The 25,214-nt window shown below is 43.8% G+C and overlaps 1 protein-coding gene and 1 long non-coding RNA gene across 2 annotated transcripts in view; one reads left to right on the top strand and one right to left on the bottom strand.

Moving 5' to 3' along the window:
• The window catches only part of LRMDA (leucine rich melanocyte differentiation associated), a 2,937,053-nt gene that overhangs the window by 2,747,129 nt on the left and 164,710 nt on the right, over positions 1–25,214 (top strand). The gene's annotated exons all lie outside the window — the stretch shown is intronic.
• The window catches only part of LOC115095588, a 202,576-nt gene that overhangs the window by 176,860 nt on the left and 502 nt on the right, over positions 1–25,214 (bottom strand). The window lies entirely within an intron of this gene.

The following is a 25,214-nucleotide window of genomic DNA, read 5'->3' as shown; positions in this document are numbered from 1 at the left end:
GGTGACATGCACATACAAATCCTGAATGTAATGGCCAAATATTCTACCTCCTGCCATGACTGCCTTATCCCCTGACAATCCACTCTCCTTTGTCTTATCTAATTTTAAGACATACACTCCACCTCTTTCACACTTTACAACCATACTTCCACATATTTCTTTTTAGCCATTATTTACAGTGAAGTACTATAGGAACACCTTACGTGCCTGACAATGGTGTCAATCTATGACCTTTTTCATGTTGCCTATGTAGACAGTTTATGTGCATAAAATTCCTGTATGTAGGAAATTATCGGCTCAATTTTAAAAGGGCCACGCGCATAAAAACGAGGGGGGGGGGGGGTTACACACATGGCCGGACTTTGCGCACACTGCATGCATTTTCGGAAGGGCCCGGCCATGCACTGATGTGCCGGGCCTCTCTAAAGGGGCATGGTCTCAGCAGGGATGGGCAGGGGCTTGGGCCGGGGCAGCGCCATTCAACTGCTCTGGAGGAGCAGTAAGTAATCGAACAGAAAAATGCAAGTAGCTAGGAAGGGGTGAAGGGTCAGGGAGGATAGGAAGAGGTATAGGGAAGTTCCCTCCCAATCCACTCCTTAATTACAGCAGACTGGGAGGGAACTGGGAAAGTCCTAATCCTGTCACAATGCGTGGCTTTTAAAAATCCCCTCCCCCGTGCGCGAGTCACGGGCTACCCACACATGCATGCGGCCATCAGATTTTATGACATGAAAGCACCAGCACACACATGTTATAAAATTGTCGCGTCCATATGCGCGTACCAGGAACCGCGCACACATGGATGCGTGTGCGTGCTCCTTTTAAAATCGACCCCCCTATGTGCATAATATTTGGAAGCTCAGAAAATGCACACACAAAACTCCACAGATAGGAAATGTACATGAAATGTACATGAATAGTTCCCTGGTTGCCGAATTTTAGGCAAGTAAAGTGTTCATGCATGCACACACAGAAAAAGACACAGAAATAACAGCTGAAGGAACTAGCAACAGGAGCAAGCAATTACTCTTTCTCCCACCCGACAACCCACATACACATAAGCAACAGATGCAGCAAACTCACATACATCTACCACAAACACTTCACAAACACACACACACACACATGCATGCATGCATGCATGTGTGTGTGTGTACTTCCCCAAACCCATACCCACTCTTCACCCTTTCCAGTCACACATGCTCCACATACACACTGACCTCATATATCTTCCCCTCACTCACACAGAGATTAAATTCAAGAGGAGGAGGAGCAGGCAAGGTGCCACTGCTCTCTTCATCCTGCTGGCTTGATCATCAGTGGACAGAATAGGAAAAGGGGTAGGGGCTGAAGAAGGGTCTGGGGGTGATAAGAAAAGATTATCTTTGGGGGGAAGGAAGAGGCTAAAAGAATAAGGGTCCATTTAAAATAACTACTGGAAGTAAAGAATTCCTTTGGAAAGTTTCTATACTCCATGGAATATACCTTTTTTATCTTCTTTGTTTATTAGCCTTCCATTGGAATGCTCACTTTTGGAAATTGAAAGTTCATTTTAAAAGCATCCCATTAGTCTGTGGTATATTTTTCAATGAATTTCGATTTCCTGTTTAATTTAATGAGTGAATGTAAAGTTCAATTTTTTATAAAAACATAACAGATTGGTTTTTGCTGTTTGTTCTACTGTTCATTGCGAATATCACTTTGCAGTCATGGTTACCCTAAGAGATGAATTTTCAAAGCATTACTTGGATAAAAATTAGCATATATGCATATAAGTAGCATCTACTCACGTATTCCATATTTTATGAAAGTAAAATACACACATGTATTTTCATTTTCACGTGCACATATATGCGTATGAAAAGAGGCATCTAGGGGAATTCTGGGCTGGGGCCAACACATGCATTTACATTTGCCAACATAGTCACGTATTTATACATCTGCTAAATATCTGGCATAACTGATATTAAGTGTGTCTATGGTGTAGTACTGAGTGAGTGGCAGGTCTGGGTGAACTGGGGGAGTTCAGGCTGAAGAATCAGTCCTTCTCGATAACCAGGAGAAGGACGGGTGAACTGGTGGACTAATTGGTAAACTGGGTATTTTCATTTTCGTGCACATTTCAGAACTGACTAACTTATGTAAGTCCCATTTTACTTTTTCATGTATATTTTTAAAATAGGTAGGAAAAGTATGTGTATTCAATGCATAGCTATACAATGCTTTTAAAGCATTGTGCAACCTGGGCACCTTTTCGTATTACCAGTAAGCCCTGGGACTTATGACAGTGCAGTTAGCGAGAGAAATAATTAGAGATGATTCATTCTTGTGTAGCCCCCTCCCATTGAGGGTGCTGTAATGGATATCCCACTCAGAGATTTTATAGCAGATCTCGTACCTGAATGTAAAACCAATGTGATATCTCAGATCGAATGTCAGTGTATAAAAATAATAAATAAATAAATAAATAAATAAAACTCCACCAAGGGGGCAGTCTAAGTTGCAGTTCAGAGAAAGGTTGGTCTATCTGGGGGCCTGGGCTCTATCCTGCCAGGGATACTTTGGGACTAGTCAAGGGCTCCACTGCTGTACTCTTCTCATAAGATGCAGAGTGGTTGTCCTGGGAATATTTTGGCTTTTTGGACTTTTACTTGGTAGGAGGCTTGCTAGACCCTGGGTCTTTCCAGGACTTAGGGAATGGGGAACCCTGTGATCAAGACACCAAGGGATAGAGAAGAACTGCTCCAGAAGTGGTGGTGATCCATTGCAAGAGGCATCTTCAGTGTTATTTCCTTTATTGGGGAACCAGAAGAAGTTATTTTGAAGATCTGGGAGGAAGTGTTTTTCTGCTCTTCTTCTTACCCATCCAAGGACCTGTGAAGTTGAAGTTCCACCCAGGATGCCTCTCAACAGGGATCCCAATCAAGTTAACAGGAAAAGAGTAAGAACATATTTACAATTTGGAGGACACCCATCAAGGGTCTTCATGCCCTGGGGGGAGAGAGGATTTTCTCTCTGTTCAGAAACAGTAATTTTGGCCATCTTGGAAGGGATTTTTCCTGATCATCGAAGGGTTGCCCTGTGCACTGGGACTACCATTTTCCAAATCCAGGAGGGTGATTAATTCCTAGCCTACTTAGACTCCTGCACAGGTGGAGGACAAAGGATTTGTAAAAAGAGCCAAGAAGACCGTGGTACTGGAAACACATTTATTGTTGGTAAATCCACTGTCACAAGTTGTGTCATGAAAATGAGGAAGCACAGATTACAAAACCAGAATAAACCCTAGGTATAGGTTTTCTATAGGCACCAAAAGAGTTTTGAGATGCCATACCAGATGATAATTGTGCAACAAAACATTTAAGTGCATGAAGAATGATTTAAGAGGATATTAAGCTCATTCCATCATCAGCCCCCTGACACAGAATATGAAGCACGGCCATTGTCAGGGCTTTTCTTATTGAGAGGATGGACTCTAAAAGATGTTTTAATTTTATTTGCAGCTAAGAAAATATGAAAAAAATGTTAACTGTGAGCCTATGATTATGTATAAGGCAAGGAAGGCATTTGGAATGCCGGTAGTTAATAGTATGAATGGCTAAAATTTCAGAAACTAATTGACATTCTTTGTGCGGGTTTATTCCGGTTTTGTAACATATTTATTGTGCCATTAATCAATCAGTGTTTGCAGTAAAGACTTTATTTTGGACACTAATCCAGTGGTTCTAGCGTGTTTATTTGGGCACACAGTGAAGAGAAATTACCCTCTCCCAGGAAATTTCAGGAAGGAAGTTAATCACCCCGGCACTGGGACCCAAAAGAAGCCTTTTCTTCCCCAAGCCATAAGATCCACACCCTGGGGAAAAGGGGCACCGGAAGAGCTAATCAGGGTCCTTTCCCCAAAGAGACTACAAATACGTTTATGGCCCTACCCGTGCAGTATAGGCATACCGGGTGGGGGTTACAATTGCATATATTTGTGTGTAAGCCTACATAATGTGTAAGTTGCGAGGTAGAGATATGCATGTTTTATAAAACGTACATATATCATATGCATGGATTATAAAAGACTTGCTTAGATCAGCTCATGGCCATATGCACGTGCATGTACCACCATGCACGTTTGTTTGAAAATGTTCCTCCTTGTCGTCTATGATCTGTACATTCAGCAGGTCTTTTACAGTATCATCCTAGTTTTTAAGGACAAGATCCAAAACTATACCATCTACTGCAACAGATAACTATCCTTATAGATATCCAGAAACTATCACTTTATTTTCTTATCCCAATCAGATTCTGAATAATTAAGGTTCTTCCTTATTATTTGTCTCAACATGGCTGCTCTTCTTATGTAACACCTGGTGTCAGAGAGCTTTTACATATTGATTCACAGGGTTCATTCACAAATGGAAAAATTAAATTCATCTTTGTTTGTTCTTGAAACTTGGAGAGTAGAACTCAACATTGAAGCCCACTCCCTCACAATAACATAACTCCCACACTAACTGGTGTTCCAAAAGACTTGTGCTTAATTTTCAAGAAGCAAACAACTCAAAAGTTAGGAAGTTTCCAGTCCAGTACTCACATATAGCCAGATTCAGTAGTAAAGAAGACTAGAAACAAAAGGCCATACAACAGTCTAACTGGAGACCTCTTGAGCTTTCAGACATGCCTCTAGTATCTGAAATTTATACATGTTGAATCAGGTGAAACTAATGGTTTCTCAACTCACCTGCTGAGCAAATCTCATCAGCTCCCTGAACCAGAACCTTCTCTCTCCAATCTCTCACACAGGCTCTTTGAGACTCTCACTCTCCTCACAAGGGGTCTCACTTCCTCCACACAAGACATAGCAAATGACAAGATTTAAAGTCATAGTAACACATTTTTAAACAATACCTCAAAATTAAATTTGTCTGAAAAAAGGAGAGCTATGTGATTTTAGTAACATAGTATATCAAGCATATACCAATTATTTTTGCTCCTACTTTCTGCCTGGTTCTCTTATGACTCTGACTCTTATTAAAACAGTGACACACATATGTAATGATCTGTTTTAGAACTTGGCATATAGGCTAAAAAATAACATTTTCAACTATGTCCTGTATAAGACTGTACGGTAACAAACGGAAGAAAACCATCTTAAAAGACAGAGTATATAATAGATTTCAGATCAGTGTTTCCCTAGTTCATAGATGTTTGTACAGAGCCCAAAAGACTGGCTGTAACTATGACATCAATGCTTTTATGTCAAATGTTTGACTTCAGGATAGATGTAAAGCTTTATTCATTGTTAACCTCCTTTATTTTCTGTAATACAATAGATAACTTACAGAAACCCTGAATGCCTCAGGAAAAATGAATATCCTCTGTTCTTAATTTTCTTTTTTAGTGATCATTGCTCAGAATTGTATAATACATTATCAGCTTCATTACAATATACATGACCATCCTTGTCCATTTCCTGATTTGCAGAGTTGCTCTTCCGACATCCCCAACACCTGCGTATATAGGCGCATGCAAACAGTTTCGGAAGTTATCCTCCCTATGAAGTACGAGTAAAGTAAAGAGAAAATATTTAATTTGCTACTTAACCAGATATCGTCAACAGTTAAGTAGCACTGTTTAGAGGGAAAAAAAAGATGAAGTGCAGGACTGTGGCCCAATTCCCCCCTTCCTCTCCCACATTACCCAAAATATGTATACACCACATCCCCGAAACCCCTCCTAAATATAAAAGAAAATTTTGTGGGATCTGCAGGTCAGGCCCCCCCCCCCCCCACAACCATCCCTGGTTCTTTAAAACATTTTAACTGGCACACTCCTGCACCACCCCTCACCCTCTACCTCTTAGCCACCCTTCTACTATTCCCCCCCCCCCCCCACTCGGTCCCCCTTCCACCTCTGGATAGCGAAAAACCCCAGCTGGAAGAGAGGTAACGTCTTACCCGCTTCCGGCAATTCCTGCGTTGCTCTGATATCAATAACGCTGGAAGCATGCATTACTGGCGGTCAGGAGGGGGAGGGGGAAATTGGTCTGCTGGCCCACAGCACATCCTTCATGCCCCCCCCCCCAAACAGTGCTACTTATCCAGCCTTTAGACCAGCTCTAAAACAGGTCTAAAGTTATCTGGCAAACTTAGCCAAAAAGAATTGAAAATCTGCTAAGTTAGCCGTGTAACTTAGACCCTCCCCAGAATATCACATGTCTCATTTTTATCTGGCTAGATTTTAACTGGACAAGTGGTTGAATATTCAAAACTTGACATTTAGCTGGCTAACTTGTGGGTTTATCCCGTTAAATGGCTTTTAATATTGACTTCAAAGAAGTTAAGGACAGTGCTATACCAGGGTCAAGTAAGACTTACATGTGTGCAGAAGTAAACCATCCCATTTGAATATTTTGCATTGTCTTCATTGCCTAATTATCTTGTAGGTCAAAGAACATTTCTTCACAAACAGTTGCTTTTTACTATTCTGAAGCTTGATTCTCCATTTTAAAATCTGCCTGGATCACTGCAGTGCCTGTATCCCCAATACCCTAAACCACTGCTCGTAACTTGTATAAAACATTGAGGCTCACATGATAGTAAAAGCCAAGACATTCAAACACACAACCCCTTTTCTGAAAACCTTACACTGGCTCTCATCACTCTGCTGTATTAAATTCAAACTATTAATCCTGGCCTACAAGTACTCAATGTCTTGGCAGCACCCTACCTCATGACACCTCTCACTCCCAACATGCACTAAACTCTCAAAATCAAGCACAACTAGAAATACCATCCCCCAAAATCATAGGTCTCACTAACACCAGCAAAAGAACCTTTGCAGGCTCAGTCTCAACACTGAGGAACCTGTTATTACTACATATCAAACTGGCCCCAGACCTTACCCTTCAGGAAAGGGATGAAAAACATGGATCTTCAAAGCAGACTTTAGAGCCAACTAGGATCACAATCCCCTCAGGGTCTCTGTACCCAAATAAGAGCACACTTCCTACTATAGTGTTTTCCATTCAGTGTGCCTTCACAGCTGATCAGGTGTACCACAGAAAAATCACCTCTGCCTGATGCTCAGATCCAGGCCCACACTTGGGCTCTGCTCTCAGCACCTCACAGCTACAAGAGACACTAGCAGTGGCTTTTAACATGTAGGAGTTCCTTTCTGAAAACATGTGTAATCTTGTATGTCTCTCCTTCCAACCTATAGCATGAACCCTGGGGTGTGGGCACAGATAAGCTAGGTCCAACTTAGTGCAGCATACACTGCATAGAGCACCCAGTCTTCTCCTTCCTGAGCATACTCTTTTAAGTCTTTCCAGGCTATTTCTTTTCCCAGGGCCCTGAATGAAATAGGGAGGGCATGTGCTGAGCACGGGATGTGACTCACTCTAAGTATGGGTGCAGCACAATAGAGAAGTTTTGGCATCCACATGTGGCAGCCAAGGTAACAAGGCAGTTGCCTGCACCATACTGAGTTTTCCCTTCTCCTGCACCTGTATATAGGGGGAGCTGGTTTATTGTGCTAGGTTTATGTGCGGTTTCACCCCTCTTCATTTGTTTTAAAATTTGGAAAAGACTGGCTTCCTTAGCTTTGCTTTTGGCCATATGAGCCCATTCCATGTCCGCACTGCCTGCTGCATGGAGTGTGGGGTGCCCCACAACAGTTTTGTTAATGCAGGTATGACTTTGGCTTGAAAAGTTGGGAAACACTGCTCCAGTATGTGGGCAGATCATACTTTTTATGTACAGTATCCTAAGGACACAAACCCTACTAAAGATTTTAATCCATTATATTTATTGCACTATTTATATGATACACCCAACAATATTATTTAACCTTTGTAATCTACCAGCTGTTTATCTGTAAAGAATTATCCTATTTTATGCCTGCTATTTATATGATAACTTTGCTCCAGCAAGGGTTATTTAACTACTGTCCACTACCATGACTGCCTTACTCTACCAGCATAACACTGTACTATATGTACAATACTTGAAATCCGTGGTTGCAAAATTGTGGCATAAATTAACAATGATGATGATTTTGCCTACCATACAATATCCTGTATGGACCTCTATATATTGCACAATAAACAGCAATCTGTCCAAGTCTTATATATCTAGAGGGACATTTTCAATGATATGAATAACTTAGTACAAGCATGAATAAGCAAGTGCACATAAAAATTATGCCTGAATTTTACAATATAAACTATGCAGTAAAAGCTGCACAGTTTATAAAATACTATTTATCACTGCCCCAGAAGTACATGTGTATGTTTCAGTATACACAAACAGTTTTTAATGCAATGATCTGCATAGTTTATACACCTATTTTATAAAAATATGAGCATATATCTTACGTGTTAATTGTAACATGTTCACATAAAAACTTCAGTTTATGTGCAGACGCAGGCATTTTATAAAATTGGCTGATGTATGTGTATATCTCACTTATGAAAATACTTCCTTCTGCACAGGGTCGAATTTAAGATTCTAGTGCCCATAGGCAGAATAATGGCGATGAAGGATTTCACTCTGAGAAATGAAAGAGCTGTAGGGCAATCTCAGTTTTTGTGTGCCTTCAGAATTTGGCACCCTAGGCACTTGCCTATGTTGTCTATGCTAAATCCAGACCCACTTGTGCATGTACCTCCAAGAACCACTTCACTGAGACCTCCACAAGTTGATCCAGATCTTCACTAGTTCACCCAGACCCCCACCCAAAACCTGAACACAAATGACAGATTTAACTTCTGCATTTTGATTAGCATGCAAATACATTTGATGACGTATACTCATACTCCATTTATAAAATATGTAAACGTACTGTACTTCTAAATCTCACCCAGGGAATGCCCTCAAAATGCCCTCTTTGTATCATAAGCAAATTGCTGGGCAGACTAGATGGACCATTTGGTCTTTTTCTGCCATCATTACTATCTTACTATGTACATGCATACTTTCCACCTTTTTGAAAATGTGTTTATCAGCATAAATGCCGATTTTACATGTACAACCCCCACATAAGCCTTTGAAAATGTACCACCTAATGTATATTTGCGGTGCCTCTCAGCTTTGTGTATGGCAGCAGTCAAAAAAGTAAATAGCATATTGGAAATCATTTGGAAAGGAATGGAGAATATCATAATTCCTCTGTATTAATGCAAGGTGTGACCGCACCTTCAGTATTGTGTGCCGTTCTGATCACCCAACCTCAAAAAAGATACATCAGAACTGGAAAAGATACTGAAAAGCACAACAAAAAATGATTAATGGGATGTGCCCACTCCCTTATCAATAAACAGATTAGGGCTCCAGTTTGGAGAAGAGATGACTGAGAGGAGATATGATAGAGGTTTATCAAGTCATGACTGAGGTGGAACAGGTAACTAGGGAGCGGTTATTTCCCTTTCAGGGCCTGATTTTCAAAAATGTTTATAGGTATAAAACCTGGTTTTCTGCACATAAATGACCTTTCTAAAATCCACTAGGGGGCTGTGCAGGTAAAATTACATGAGAAACCTGATTTCCTGAGTACTATTACCTGCACACATGAGAAAGCAGTCCTGGGACCACAGGTAGGACAGGAGAAGGATTTGCAAGCATATTTTTTATTTGCAGCGGTGTCGCGGGCGCTCATTTTGCCTGCTCTGTCTGGTGTGCTGCATGTGCTGCCTGGGAGGGCCACAGGGATCTGTAAGGTTAGATGTGTGGGCAACAGCCATGCTTGTGCTGGTGGCTGACTGGATTTGTGGTTAAACATGGGAGGAAATACAATGGGGTGCTGGGTATGTCAGCAAAACAAGTACTCGAAAGGAAAATGATGACAAAAGCTGTCTTGGATAAGGATGATATTTTGCCTTCTTTCATACTATATGGCTGGCAGCTGGCATATATATTTAAGTATGGACAGGATTAAGTGGGAGAACTGGACGAGCCAGCATTGGTTTTAGAGCAATACTGGAAGCGGTCAGGAGCAAGGTAGGACGCTGCCATGGTCCAGGCTGGAGTTTCAGGGGTCTGAGAGGGGGAAGGTAGAATGGAGGTTGCAAATGGGAGGGGAGAGTGGGGTAGGGGCAGGATACGTCCTCATTTTCAAGAATATATTGGCAAAGGAGAGGGCCAGGCTCAGGGCACTAGTGCCCACTGCTTTTTTTCTTTTTTTATTTGGTGGCTTGGGGGGAGGTGAAGCAGATCAGGCGCTATTGCTGTATTTATTTTAAAGTATTTTCTGAAGCAGGTAACTGGGGATCGAGTATAAAGGCCTCAAAGATTTTTTTAAAATTTTATTTTGCAGCCACTTAACCGGCTATAGTTTTTTTTTTTAACTGCTCTAAATCAGTTCAAGAGATATCCAGCTAACTCAGCTGGATACCTGAATATTGTCTAAGTTAGCCAGTTAAAATTGTTTCGCTCTGGTATGCCCCTTGCCCGCTACTTTTTTATCTATCCAACTTTTAGATGATAATGACATATCTGGCTAAAACTTGGCTGGTGAGTGGTGGTAGTATTGTTCGGCACTATGTAACGCCCAACTTCGGTGTTAAGACTGAATTGATACAGGAGACACACTCAGTGCCAGGGGCTAAGTCCCAGTTCTCTTGTGCCATTCCTTTCAAACCCTGGATCATGGATTCTCTCGATAGGGAAGAAGCTTAACCTCCTGGGCCTAAGATGTGCAGGGGTTCAGGGAACCAATCAGAATTTTTCCAGATTTATGAAGGCTGACACAGGGAAGAAGAAAAGCTTTTCTGGTTTTTAGGAAGGATAACTTGGCTTTCGGTACTTCATTTATTTTCCCCCTGTAAATGTTTTGTTAAACATCACACAGATTTTTTTCTTATTTTCTCCCCTGTGCAACCTAAATCCCATGATATGATATGCATGTGTAGTTGTGCACGCACATATATGCACATATAAAACATGGGCGTGTTAGGTGCAGGTTTCACACGTCCGCATGTATGACATATTTTATTAACGACACACGCTTATGAAGGGGTGTGTTTAGGCGCACACACATGCACTTAATTGCTACTGCCTATTTACACGAGGCAGTACAAACTTTCATTTTCAATGGTATGTTTTCCTATTCTGGTCTGGTCTCTCTGGGAGAGTGAACACAGAAGCAGGTAAGAGGGTGGGAGGGAGTGGGACAGACTAGGACCTACTTGGGGGACTATGGGAGAGTTATAGTGACATACCACCTGGCTTGCAGTTAGTGAATCAGGGATAAAAGAGTGTAATGCTGATTTCATAAAATATTCAGGTGTAGACTGTTGCTTAGAGGAATAAGTAGGGACAAGAGAGGAACAGGGGGGCCTCCAAAGGAGGCTAGGAGAGTGTGTTGTACCTACATATTGAGGGGATTTCTCATTCTTGGAGAGTCATTCATTTATTAAAACTTAATATCCTGCTTGATAAAATGTTATCCAAGTGGAGTAACATGTCCCTTTTCAGTAACATGATTCTAATAGCTGCATGGCTATTCAGATTAATATGGCTGAGGAGAGAAAGAGGTGGGAAGAGGAGGAGGTACCTTTTGCACAGAGTTTTCAGGACTAGGATTCAGTTTCTGCATCTGTCAGAGGAGCAAGTCATGTGCAGGTTCAGGTTCAACAAGAAAACCATACAGTCCCTCTGCCGGCTGCTAGAGTGGGATCTGCAACCCTCCAATCAAAAGGTATTTTTGCCTTGCCAGTACACTTCAAGGTCACTACTGCCTTGGCCTTTATTGCTACCGGCACCTTTCAGACACCTCTAGGGGTGACTTCTGGAATCAGTCTGCCAACTCTATGAGTATAGAGCAAGTACTGGCTGTCTTGCTTAGGAAGGCGCAATACTTTCCTAACAAAAGACAGCAACAACACCAAATAATGACTGATTTCTATCAAATTGCACATTTCCCCTCTTGTTTGGGAGCTATCAATTACATTTACATCCCTATAAGGGCACCAGGGGGAGAAGAGGCTACCTACCACAATCACAAAGACTTCTACTCCCTCAATATGCAAGTGGTCTGCAACGCCAAGGGCATCATTATGAACGTCGTGCCCAGGTTTCCAGGATCCATTCACAATGCCTACATTCTCTTGCAATGAATTCATAACCGCTTCCAGGAAGTACACATCACTGGTGGATGGATTTTAGGTAGGAAGACACCTAACACTTACTTCATATACCAAGTTCACTGCTTCCTGTTGTCTTCCTTATATTTAGGTTGACTGTGTGTTGGCACTGCAGGCCAGCTAAAAGCTAGTCCTGTGAACTTCCCCACCCTCAAATCCAAAGGTTTTATCTATAGCGCAGCTTTTTTTGTGGCTTCTTCCCTTCAGATGACAGAGTTATTAACTCAAAATCTGTCTCATGATCCCCATAGCTACCCCAGGGATTGCAGCTGAGTGTTGCTACAAGAGAGCACCTCGGAAGATGAGGGCTGTCATTGAGAGAACCTTTGGCTTACTTAAATCAGGTTTCTGCTGGACAAATCAGGAGAATACCTTTTTTTACAGCACTCCTAGTCTCTGAGATCTTTCTAGCCTGAGGTATGCTACACAATCTTGCCAAAAGCAGACGCATTCCTCCTCCAGAGAGACATCAAGAGAATCAGGGTGAAGAGGATGAGGATGACGAGAAGGAGCTGATTCATGCACAATTGCAGGAGATACATAGCATGAGTCAAAGGCAGGCTATACCAGAAAGGAGCACTCTGATACAAAGACATTTCAAAAGGTGAATGTATATTTATATACAAAAAAGGTGAAACAAAAAAAATTCTAAGAAAATAAACTATGGCTTCCTTGCCCTGCCTCTTTTTCTTCCTGCAGGGCTTAGGCTGCCCTAACTGGGAGCTCCTCCATGGTGGAGCTCTGCCACTGCTGATGCTGACGTCAGAAAGCAAAGGAGCGTATGGATGTTGCAGTTCATGGCTGAGGGAGGGTTATGCTGGAGGCAGCATAGGCTGCGGTGCTGGAGCTTGGAGCTTGGAGAAGAGACGGCTGAGGGGGGATATGATAGAGGTGTTTAAAATCATGAGAGGTCTAGAATGGGTAGATGTGAATCGGTTTTTTACTCTTTCGGATAATAGAAAGACTAGGGGGCACTCCATGACGTTAGCATGTGGCACATTTAAAACTATTCGGAGAAAGTTCTTTTTCACTCAACACACAATTAAACTCTGGAATTGGTTGCCAGAAAATGTGGTTAGTGCAGTTAGTATAGCTGTGTTTAAAAAAGGATTGGATAAGTTCTTGGAGGAGAAGTCCATTACCTGCTATTAATTACGTTGACTTAGATAATAACCACCGCTATTACTAGCAACGGTAACATGGAATAGACTTAGTTTTTGGGTACTTGCCAGGTTCTTATGGCCTGGATTGGCCACTATTGAAAACAGGATGCTGGGCTTGATGGACCCTTGGTCTGACCCAGTATGGCATGTTCTTAAGTATAACATGTACTTCGCTTTCCTTTCTTCAGAAAACTGCAGCTCTGTTATTCCTGACAGCTTACCTTCTAACACCCCACAAATAGTACAGAAAGCTTTCCTGTGCTAATGATATATTCCCCTGAGCACCAGCATGGCAAGCTGCAGAAAGGAAGTACTAAAAGCTGTGATTCTGTAGCATGGTTGCTTTTTATCTCTATATGTGGAGAACAACCAGTCCTGGAATGTTGCCAGAGCTGTCCCAAAGACTGGTCCTGTGTGGTGGATCAGGAGATGACTGTAAACTACTTTTCAGTTGATACTGTGTGCATATACAGATAAGTAGACATATAACCATTAAGCTTTATCTGTACCATAGGTGAGCAGAATGTTTTTTGGGTCATTAGTTGTAAGAAGCATTTAGTATCTCAAAAATAAAAATGCATGATGGATGACTGTCGCCTGTATGGAAAGCCTATATTTGTAGAGGCCAAGAAGGCTTGTTAGTGCTTCAGCTGTACATCAGTGCACTAGTGTGACAGCTAACCATGACACAGTTTATGTGAACAAGGTACAATCCAGAAAAAACAGTATTGGGTACACACATTTGACTATGCTATATACTATGCTCTCATTGCTGCTGTTGAGGTTCCATGGTGTTTAGGTGGTCAACTGCTTTCACAGCAGCTTTGGAAAGAATGTCGAGTACTAGCTGCTTGGATGGAGGTCCAGGTAATGTGGCTGCCTGATCCTTCAGCAACCATCCTGGACTGCTTCCTTTTTATCAGTCAACTCAGGTACCACCACTTATGCATTAGCTTACCAATGCTGCGGTTGTGGTGATACATGTAATTAATCACATGCCTGATCCTCCTTTCAAACCTGCTCCTTCCTGTAGGCCTCCACTTTCTTAGACTGGGGACCATACAGCAGATTCTGAACCTGCATGAAATGCTCTACCAGCTTATCCACCTCACCTGGTAGAAGGTTGGGCTTCTTGCTCAGTGCTCCAAATTGCTGAGACATGGTGTAAGTTGGACAAGAAATGGGTAAACTATCCTTTTGTAGGCTGTGTAATTTGCACAAGTACATACATTTGTTATGCACACAGGTGGTGCAATGAGCACGAACAAGTGTGTGCGTATCTTAAATCCATTAACAACATGTGCCCACTCATTGATTTGTGTGTGTATCACTTAAAATACTTAAACATACACGTGTCAATTAGACATATGGTTTCTATGTGGGATTCTCTACCCACTCATCATGACATGTCTACGGCCAAGTGATAATGATATCCACAGTGATATGCCTGAAGATCAGTAATTAATCAAGGGGAGGCTCTTCCAGCTTATGCATAATCATTTTGGATAACATAAACACCTGACTTCTTGGAGTGTGGAGAAGTGGGTTGACTATCACAGGTGCATGCTTGGGATGATGTCCTCTATGACCTTGCAATCCTAATCCAGAGTTCTGCCTAAGGCGTGCAATGAGGGCAATACCTGGAGTGGACTTCTGCATGCCCCCATTCAAGGTAGTTCAGGGAACTGAGGATACAATAGAATGGCTAGATGAATAGCATAACATAAAAAGTCTGGAAGATTAAGCCTAGGGAATTTGTCTATTCTCTCCATCTGCTCATGGGTTTTAATATAGGAAGGGTATCTCCTCCTTATTTCTATGTGTACTGTTTCTCTAAAAGTATCCATGCCAGAATTTAGATTTCGCCCATGTCTTTTCTTCTTCCCTCCCATCCCTTAGTGATGTCAAAGCAATTTCAATGTGAACTAGCTGGAAAAAATCCCACATCACCTGAACCTCCAGCTGCTACACTACCTCTTTTAAATCCTTTCATTCGCATCACTATTCTATCCATTCCATGTTCAACACAGAGTGAATGACTTGATCTTTGCTAGCAGCTGCCTGAAGTCCTATGAAGGGAAGGATGTAAGAGAGCTACTCTTTTGTTTGCTCATTGTAGGGATTATCAATGGCTAGAGATTATCAGCATGGAGATGGGTCATCTAGCTGAAAGTTAAGCTTGTGAGAGCCTTTTTTTGGCAGGTAGCTATTAGAGATGAGCTTCGTTTTTTTTCTACTGGGTTGTTTTTTGAGTCGGACGGTTTGGGGGTAAAGTTGTTTTTCCTTGGTTAGTTTTTTGGAAAAACAAACAAAAAATTAAATGGGGAAAAACGAAACGGGCCCAAAAAACAACGCGGGAAAACGAAGCTAAAACCCACCCACCCCAAGCATTAAAAGTTACTATAACACATTAAATACAACCCCCCCCCACCATCCCGATCCCTCCCCAAGACTTACTAACATCTCTGGTGGTCCAGCTGAGTCCCGTGAGCGATTTGTCCCTCCATGCCGTCGGGCTGTCCCAGCCTGCCTCGCATCAAAATGGCGCCGATAGCCTTTGACCTACTATGTCACAGGGGCTACCGGTGCCATTGGTCAGCCCTGTCACATGGTAGGAGCACAAGATGGCACTGGCCATCCATTGCTTCCTACCATGCGACAGAAGCTGACCAATGGCACATGGTAGGAGCACAAGATGGCACTGGCCATCCATTGCTCCTACCATGTGACAGGGGCTGACCAATGGCACCGGTAGCCCCTGTGACATAGTAAGGGCAAAGCTATCGGCGCCATTTGATTACTGGCAGCCGATGGTCCGAGGTGCAGGAGGTTGCTCCCGAACCCCCGCTGGACTTTTGGCAAGTCTTGTGGGGGTCAGTAGGGTCCCCCAAGTCTTGACAAAAGCCCCTGGTGGTCCAGCGGGGGTCCGGGAGTGATCTCCTGCACGCGGGCCGTCTGCTGCCAGTAATCAAAATGGCGCCGATAGCCTTTGCCCTTACTATGTCACAGGGGCTACCAGTGCATTGGTCAGCCCCTGTCACATGGTAGGAGCACAAGATGGCGCCGATGGCCATGTGACAGGGGGCTGACCAATGGGGACTGGTAGCCCCTGTGACATAGTAGGTCAAGGCTATCGGCGCATTTTGATGCGAGGCAGGCCCGAAAGCCCGACAGCACGGAGGGAGAAATCCCTCGCGGGAACCCGCTGGACCACCAGGGATGTTAGTAAATCTTGGGGAGGGATCGGGATGGTGGTGGGGGGGGGGGGGGGTTGTATTACAGTAAATTTTAATGCTTGGGGGGGTTTTTTTATTTAAAAAAAAAAAAATGTGCCCCTCCCCCAATACAAACCCGAAAAACTAATTTTCCTCGTATTTCAGGGAAAATCAGTTTCAGGGTTCGGGACCCCTGACCCACGATGAATTAGGCAATTTCATTGAAATTGCCTAATTCGTGATAAATGAAGCACATCTCTAGTAGCTATTGCTCTCTTTTGTAAGTGTCATGGTTCATGTATATTCTATGACATCTGAAGTCCTTGAGATTAAAATAATTTTTTATTTTTAAGCTTGAACCCTAACAATTTCTTCGTACTCTGTATATATTGGATGATCACAGGTAGCTAAATGACTCATGCAGACTGGGAATGCAGGCTCACAGTGGAAAACATTAGATGGCTGATAGTGACAATGGGGTTCTCTCACTCCAACTCCCTACTCTTTCCTCTGGTGTTGCAGAACTGACATCTTTAGCCCACTTTTTAATTACAATGTGTTTCTATATACTCTCTTCCCCCTTCACCTTGTGGTGATAAGGCCCCTATGTATAATCCTCCTACTCCTAGTGAGTCTGGTAGTTACTCCCCTTGCCCATAACTCTGTACATCTTTTAATAATAATTTTGGGGAAACAATCCAAATAAGCTTTCTGGCAGGATATTCTGGGACCCAAGGAACTGGAGTAGAATCAGCAGTGCATACTAGTTCTGGCTCTCCCCTAGAAATTGTGCAGAGCTGGGGTTTGCAACTATTCCAGCTTTCCTACACAAGCAAAGCAGAACACTGATAATTTCTGGCCACCCAGAGAAGGCACAGCAGTGTGTTGGAGCTGCTTACCCAGAGTCAGGAGAGCAACATGACCCAGATTTTGGTGTAATGTGTAGTCATAATTGAGAGGGGCCATGAAGTCTAATGGCCAATAGGAAGCAGAATGTTGGGCTTGATGGGACCCTTGCTCTGACCCAGTATGGCAATTTCTTATGTTCATGTGCATGGAAAAAAATATATTTTCATTTTTTGGTTCATTTTTGGAAGGCTTTTCCTATGAATTTGGTTCATGGATTGCTTGATTGTTTCATTTGTGTGAAAAAAATGAAATCCAGCAATTAAAAATAAAAATAAACAAATGGCCAAAAATTGAAAATGAGCCTTCCCTCCCACCCTTCTGGAAGAACACTGGGGCCAGGATTCTCCTTGCCCCCAATTACCCGTCCAGTGGGGTTCCGCTGTCTTGGACTAGGACCAAGCCTCAGCTTATGCTAGGCCCAAAGCCTCGGGCTTGCAAGGAGCCAAGGCTTTGGCCTAATCCTAGGCCTGAAGTCTAGGCTTGCTAGCGGTGTCCAGACCCAGTGCTCAAACTGCGGCCTGGCCAAAAGTCCAGATCCTGATTCCAGGGCCTTGACCTGGACCTAGGATTGACAACTGTGACCCAACCCGGAGGCTGGGGGTCCAGGCCCTATGCCATGACCAGACTGAGAGGCTGGCCCTGACGCCAGGGTCCTAGTTCTAGACCCAGGCTTGACACCAGGGTCTCAGCCAGGAGGCTGGGTCCAACCACTGGGCCTCGCCCAGGGGTCAGCCCAGGACTCAGAGTCCAGGCCTGGGAGCTCCTTTTCAGGTGTCCTCTTCTTTCTTTTGCCCGCAGCACATTGATGATGTCTGCTGGGGTCCTGCCAGAATTAATTAACACCAGCGCATTCACCCCAGCGTATGGTACAATGTTTTTTTAAATTATTTATTTATACATTAAAAAATATATAGAAACACAAGCATAATAAGCTCATAGAAAAAAGTGCAAAAAAAGTACAAAAAAATTAAATAAAGCATTAAACTACCCTTATACAAGTCCACAATATGAAGCCCAGAGAACAGAGCAAATTCTAATGAGGAAATTTCACAATGAAATGTCTGAAAAATACTATTAATAATTGCTAAACTGTTAAGTTAAATAGGATCTAGAGTAGAAGTGTGATCCCATGCTTATTTACTATCCAACAACTTCTTCAGCTGGTCGAGCACAAAGAAAATATATTTGTTGTCATCAAATTTAATTGCACATTTAGCAAGATAATGAACAAACAATTCCCCACCTAGACTCACAACAATATTTCTATATTGAAGAAAAGACTTATGTCTAATTTGTGTCTGCCTAGATACATTAGGAAATATCCATATTTTTTGACCCATCAAAAGAGTGTCTGAGAAAAATAATCTCATAATCAATGCCTTATTACACTCAGTGGAGCAAGAAATCAGGAGAGTAGCACGATCATTGGATTGTTCAAGGAAATTAGTTAAATTGAAAGAATCTGTCTGGTCAGAAATAGTAGCAAAAACATTATTCCTAGAAGTATTTTTAGATACATAATAAGCTTTAAGGATACTAGCTAGATAGTCATCAGCAAGAACTAAAATTTCCTTCATATACTTCATTAATAATTGTTGTGGACCAATAAGAGAAATATGTGGGAAATTTGAAAGACGCAAGTTTAAATATCGAGATCTATTTTCTAAGAACTCTATGTGCCTTTGCATATTAGTACAATCCAGAATACTCGCTGCTTTAAAGTTCTAGATAGACAGATCTTTAACCACCAACATTTTAAATCTTTCTTCATAGCCAGATGAAAGAGTTTGTTGGATACAAAATTGCTCTTTAATAGTCCATGGATAAAGAAAAATCATCTAATCTTTTACTGACAGTTCTTTCCAGTAGAACAATAGCTTGCCACACATCTTCAAGACCTATAATAAATAGCATGATACTGCTATACGGGTTTAACAGATTGATGACCCCCCAGTTGTTCTCCAGTACCTGGAATAACTCATTGCACATTCAAGACACTTCCTGGTGGACCAGATTCTGAAATCATCTGTGAGCCTGGAACAGGTGAGTTTATGAGATTCTTGGGGCTCAAAGATGTTTCAGCCTCAAGCAAGCCTTCTGTTGCCCCTTCGATGCCTGTACAGAGGACAGCATCTGAAAATTCCTGGACTGGAGAACCCACAAAGAACTGAGGAATAGTTTGCTATGCTGAGAGACAAGAAAAAGAATAAGCACTTCTGAATCTGACCCTCGTTGCTTGACCATTATGAGGAAATAGAGAAGATATCCAAGGCAGGAATTCAGATGTTTCAAAAAAAACCTGCTGCGCCAGAGTCCAAATTAAGCCAAAGGAGCATGCTCCTTTGGTGTTTAACTTCGTTGCACCAAAGGCCGCCTCCTTTTAGGCATTCAGCAGCACCTCATGATGACATCAGCCCCACACAGAGGCGGAGGGAGGAAGCCAGTAGCAGATCATGTTCTGGGTAGCCAGAGTCCTTCGAGCCCCAGCATATAGCACCATTTTGATGTATGGCAATTGTACAGCAATTGTCGTACATCAGAATGGTGCTATCCATTGGGGTGAATGCACTGGAGTTAATTAACTCTGATGCAACTCCAGTGGATGGTGTCATTAGCTTGCAAGTGTTGACGAAAGAAGAGGGTCAAGAAGAGGCTCCCAGGCCAGGGCTCTGAGGCTTGTGCCTGACCTTGGGTTGAAGTTCCGGTGTCAGGACCTGGCCTCTTGGCTGGGTCATGGCATGAGGTCTGAGTCCTGGTCCCAGCCTAGGTCAAAGCCCCGGTGTCAGGACCCAGCCTCTGTGTCAGGTCATGGCGTCAGACCTTGATCTGGGCCCTGATCGAGGCCCCGGTATCTAGACTTTGCCTCTGGGCCAGGTTGTGGCATCAGGCTTGGGTCCAGGCCCTAGTCTAGGCCGAGGCCCCTGTGGTCGAGACAATAGCCTTCGGGTTTGGTCACGGCATTGAGCCTGGGCTCTGGCCTGGGACCTGGCCTTCTTCTGATACCCAATGGATCAGGTAAGTTTTTGTTTTTTTATTTTAATTTCAGGGATCTCAATCAAAGCTCTGGGGTTGGCCCGTGCCTCCAAATATACCTCAGCATAGGACTCGGGCCTAGCAGTGAACCCTGCTTTGGGCTTCAGCCTATGCCCTAGGAGAGGCCCGGCTTTGGGCCTAAGCCGAGGTGCCACCATTATGCTTGAGCATAGGCCAAGACCCCTGTTTTGAGCCTCAGCATATGCCTTAAGCAAGGCCACAGCTTCAGACCTAGGCCCAAATCATTAGTTGAAAATGAAAAGAATGAATAAGGTTTGTTTCATTTGGGACCCCAATTCGGTTTGGAGCCCTCCCGATTGAAACAAATTAGCCTTATTGATCGTGTTTTGCATTTTTTTTTAATTTATGCACATCCCCAATAACCAAGATTGAAGACACATAAGGTGATTGCCTGTTTGTCCAACTATTTCTGCCACTACTAGGTGTTACACTCGGGTGTTTTAGTGTGCCCTTGGACCTCGGCCCGACCCCAGACGGATCCAGGACCGTCTGCCAAGCCGGCAAGCTCCCATGGCCAACAACAGATGATGTTGGAATGTGAATGTTCCTCCAACCATTCCGAGCCCTTTCGGACCTGCCGCATGGGACAGTATGGAGCAGCAGGCCTGGCCCAAGGTCGAGGGCAGACGGGCCTTGACACGAAGACATGACAGCAGGATCGATGCAACGGCATCGCGGATGAAGACATGACAGTAGGATTGATGCAACGGCATCACAGACGAAGACATGACAGCAGACTCTATGCAATGGCCTCGCGGACAAAGATATGACAGTGGGATCGATGCAACGGCATCGCGGACGAAGACATGACAGCGGGATTGATGCAATGGCGTCGCAGACGAAGACTTGACACCAAAGCTGATGCGAAGACATCACGGACCAGTGGTCGATGCGACGGCATCCGGGACCAAGGTTGATGCGATGACATTAGGAACAAGACATGATGCCAAGAGTGATGCAACGGCATCCAGGACAAGATGAGGCACTGACGAAGTCCAGACAAGACGAGAAGCTGGGCTGAAGGACATTGGCACTGTCTCTCAAGGCACCCTACTCAGCCCACCCATGGGACTGAGTCGCAGACCACCCTGTTCCCACTGCGTGCCCTACACAGCCCGAGGAGGCTGGTCACGGACCACACTGGGAGTGGGACAAGCGCAGGGAAGGATCCAGTCGAAGCAGAATTCCGACGGAACCGATGTCATCCAAAGCTCCACCAACGGCTGGCAGGACATGATGACTCGAGCACAGGACACCAGTCCACCTGTAGGCTAGTCCACACTCGTGCACACATCATCTGAGGGACCCCCGGCCTAACAGGTACCAGAAGGCTCAAGAGCGCTAAAGACAAAGACACAGGAGCAGGACATTAAGGAACCTGGAACATCAGGAAACAGAAGACCAAGATGAGACACCTGGACGGGGACCTCAGGCACGAACATGACTTGGCATGATGAGACGAAGCAACAAGAACTCCATGGAGAAGACAAGGAAGAACTGACGGAGCTCTGGCAGGCAGGAGCCTCCAGAGTGAAGCATCTCCAATGCAAGGCGAAGACTGAATAACGGAGCAGCCCTTTTATAGGGCTAAGCAGGAAGTCCACTCCCTAGGTGGGGTCAGCCACACTTCCTGTGGCTGGCCCTTCAAATCCTGAAGAGAGGCGCGCGCCAACGCCTAAGGAGCAGGAAGCCGGCTGTGCAGGACCGCGGACAGCGGCCTGCACCGATGTCGACGTGAGGAGAGGAGAGGCAGGGCTGAGCCTGAGACGCAGGCCTGACTTAGGCAGCGGCTTCAGCCGCTGCAGGAGACCCCGGGGGCAGCTCCCTGCCGCTAATCCAGCCCAGGGATGTGGCCTCCTGGCCGCGAAGATGTCATGAAGGGCCGGCGGCGGCTCCAGCTGCAAAGATGGAAGGAAGTCCGTGACTCCAGCCGCGGCGAGGGAGGATATCCGGGGCGGCCTCCAGGCCGCGTGGGCAAGGCAAGACCGTGGCTCCGGCCGCGCAGGCAGGCCTGATGTCAGCGTCCATGCCACATCGGGTGAAGCAGGAAACGGCAAGGGTGAGTGCCTGCTCGCGGGGAGGCCCGCAGGCAGAAGGATTCATAACACTAGGTATGTCAGCTTCCTGGCCAAGTTGCTGCTTAGCATACTGGCTTCCTACACTCCTCCCACCACTTCTGGTGAGCATAATAGGGTAGGGTGAAAGTGCAAGAAAGTAAATGAAGGGATGGGCATGGGAAGCAGGGCCACATTAAAAAAATCAGTGGGCATAGGTAGAATACTAGGGGTGAGTGTGCGCACGCCCATGCGTGCACCTACATGCAAAGATGCACATGTACACATACTTGCACAACCAGCTTTGTCTATATCAGTGCATTTTACAAAGTGTTTGTTCATTTGTGCACACATCGCAGTGCTTTGCACATGCTCGTCCATGAGTGGGATCACGCACATTTTACATTTACCATCCCTGTGACCCAGTAGTCTTGTTTCTGTTATTTGCAGAAATCTTTTTTTTTTTCTCACTATTGTCTGTCAGGCTGATACAATACAGTGCGCTCAGCGGAGCACACTGGTTAACCTGTGGTTGGACATGCATTTTGGACACGTGTCCACCACCCCTTATCCAATAAGGGGATTAGCGCGTCCAAACGCACATCCAACCCCCCCCCCCCCCCCCCCCCCCCCCGTGAAGCTAATAGTACTCATCACGTGTAAATTCACATTGATGAGGCTATTAGCTATTACCTCCTAATGAAAAAAAAATGTGCACCCGACGCGCACAGTTTTACCTTCAGAGTATCATTGACAGAAAAGCAGGAAACGTGGCTGGCTGTACACAGGTTAGGAAAAGGGACACTCATAAAATTGAACGTCCATTTTCCTAACCCACTGACAGCCACCTCTCCTGGGCACCCACTGCTGAGGAGGTGCTAGGGGCGCACAATTTCCCCTAGTGCCTCCTTTTTAATGCAGCAGCCCATTTGCATGTTGCATTGGGCAGCCCAGAGAGGTCAATCAGCACACGTTAGGAGGGCGGGCGCTCAATCATGAGCTCCTGTTTTCCATGTACCAATATTGCATCAGCCTGTTTCTTTGTAATTTTACTTATATTCTTCTTACTTTCTTTCTTTCCCCTTATTGTTTCCTTTATGTAGGAGGTTATTTAATTGGAAAGATTATATAAGTTTATTATTTGTAATGTATCTTCTTTTAAATCCCTCATTTCTGTACAAAACGTTTTATGCTTTGTTAATTTGAAATTCCATAAAAATAAAGTAACAAATAAAATGAAAAAGAAAAAAGAAAAATGAATTCCTACAAATCTGTAAAATTGGGGTGCAGATGCCCCTTTTTGTAGAGTGGAGGTTTACCACAAGCAATAATGCTCATGCATTACTGGTGGCAGGAACATAAATACATTCCCAAAAAAACAGTAAAATGCATACTTTACTGACCTCTGTAAAACTGCTTTACTGTAGTATTTATTAAAGGTCTAACACCCTTTAGTAAATACTCTGTTAAATGGCATGCACAAATTCACATTAAAGATGTGTTTAACGTGCATTAGTGCAGTAAAGATGTGCACTTTAGTAAATATACTACCAAATACTTAAACCAGAGTCTAAAGAAACAAAACAAAAACTTCCTCTTGATGCGTCACTAGCAGGCCAATACAGAATGGTGCACTCGGCTGAGTGCACCATTAGAGCCCGTTTGGACGCGCGATTTTGACACGCTATTATTACCCCTTATACAATAAGGGGTAATAGCGTGTGGAAAACGTGTGACCAACCCCCCCCCCCCCCCCTGAAACTAATAGCACTCCTCACATGCAAATGCATGTTGATGAGACTATTAGGCATTCACCCGCAATACAGAAAGCAAAATGTGCGGCCAAGCCGCACATTTTACTCTCAGAAATTAACTCCTGCCAAAGGCGGGTTGAAAAACGGATGCTCAATTTTGCCGGCGTCCGTTTTCTGAACCCATGGCTGTCAGCGGGTTTGACAACCGATACCGGTACAATTAAGCGTCGGCTGTCAGACCCGCTGACAGCCGCCACCTCCTCCTTATTAGCACGGGCCCTAATTTAAATACTGAATTGTATGCCCAGGAGAGGTGCCTGGGCGCGTGTTGGGAGAGCAGGCACTCGCCTCGTAGTGCCGGCTCTCCCGCACAGTTTACTGAATGAGCCTGTATATGTGGTCAGGAGAACACAAAAGTTCTAAGCAGCTCAAAACCATATAAAATATACACCACACTTTTATAAACCATACAGCATTATTAAGGTACAAGATAGAGACGGTGACCCCAATACTTACTTCATCCTTCAGAGATACAAATCTTTTTTGTATGAATCTGCATAGAGTTATATCAGGAAACATTCTCACTGATGAAAGTATGAACTAGGAATGGAATCTTTATCAGACTGAAATAACATTTCAGCCTCTATAGTACCTTTAGCAGGAAGCAATGTAAGAAAATCTTCAGACAAATTGGAAACATTAATGCACCCAACTGTCACCTTGACCTACCAATGGAAAGATGCATAATACATCAAATTAATAATTAAGATTGATGTAAAGAAAAACTTTTCCCTATTCTTCTCCTTTATCCACCAGTCAGGAATATAGAATGCCCTAGTAATCGGGGGATTTGCCCTTTCAGATATCAAAACAAATATTGGTTCAACAGAGTCCAGTTTAGGAAACTTGATCATTTTCAAGTTCCTATTTTT

Source organism: Rhinatrema bivittatum, chromosome 7 (assembly GCF_901001135.1).
Source record: "Rhinatrema bivittatum chromosome 7, aRhiBiv1.1, whole genome shotgun sequence".
Classification (NCBI taxonomy): domain Eukaryota; kingdom Metazoa; phylum Chordata; class Amphibia; order Gymnophiona; family Rhinatrematidae; genus Rhinatrema; species Rhinatrema bivittatum.
The sequence above is the reverse complement of the archived record's forward strand: the minus strand, read 5'-3'. Positions and strand labels throughout refer to the sequence as shown.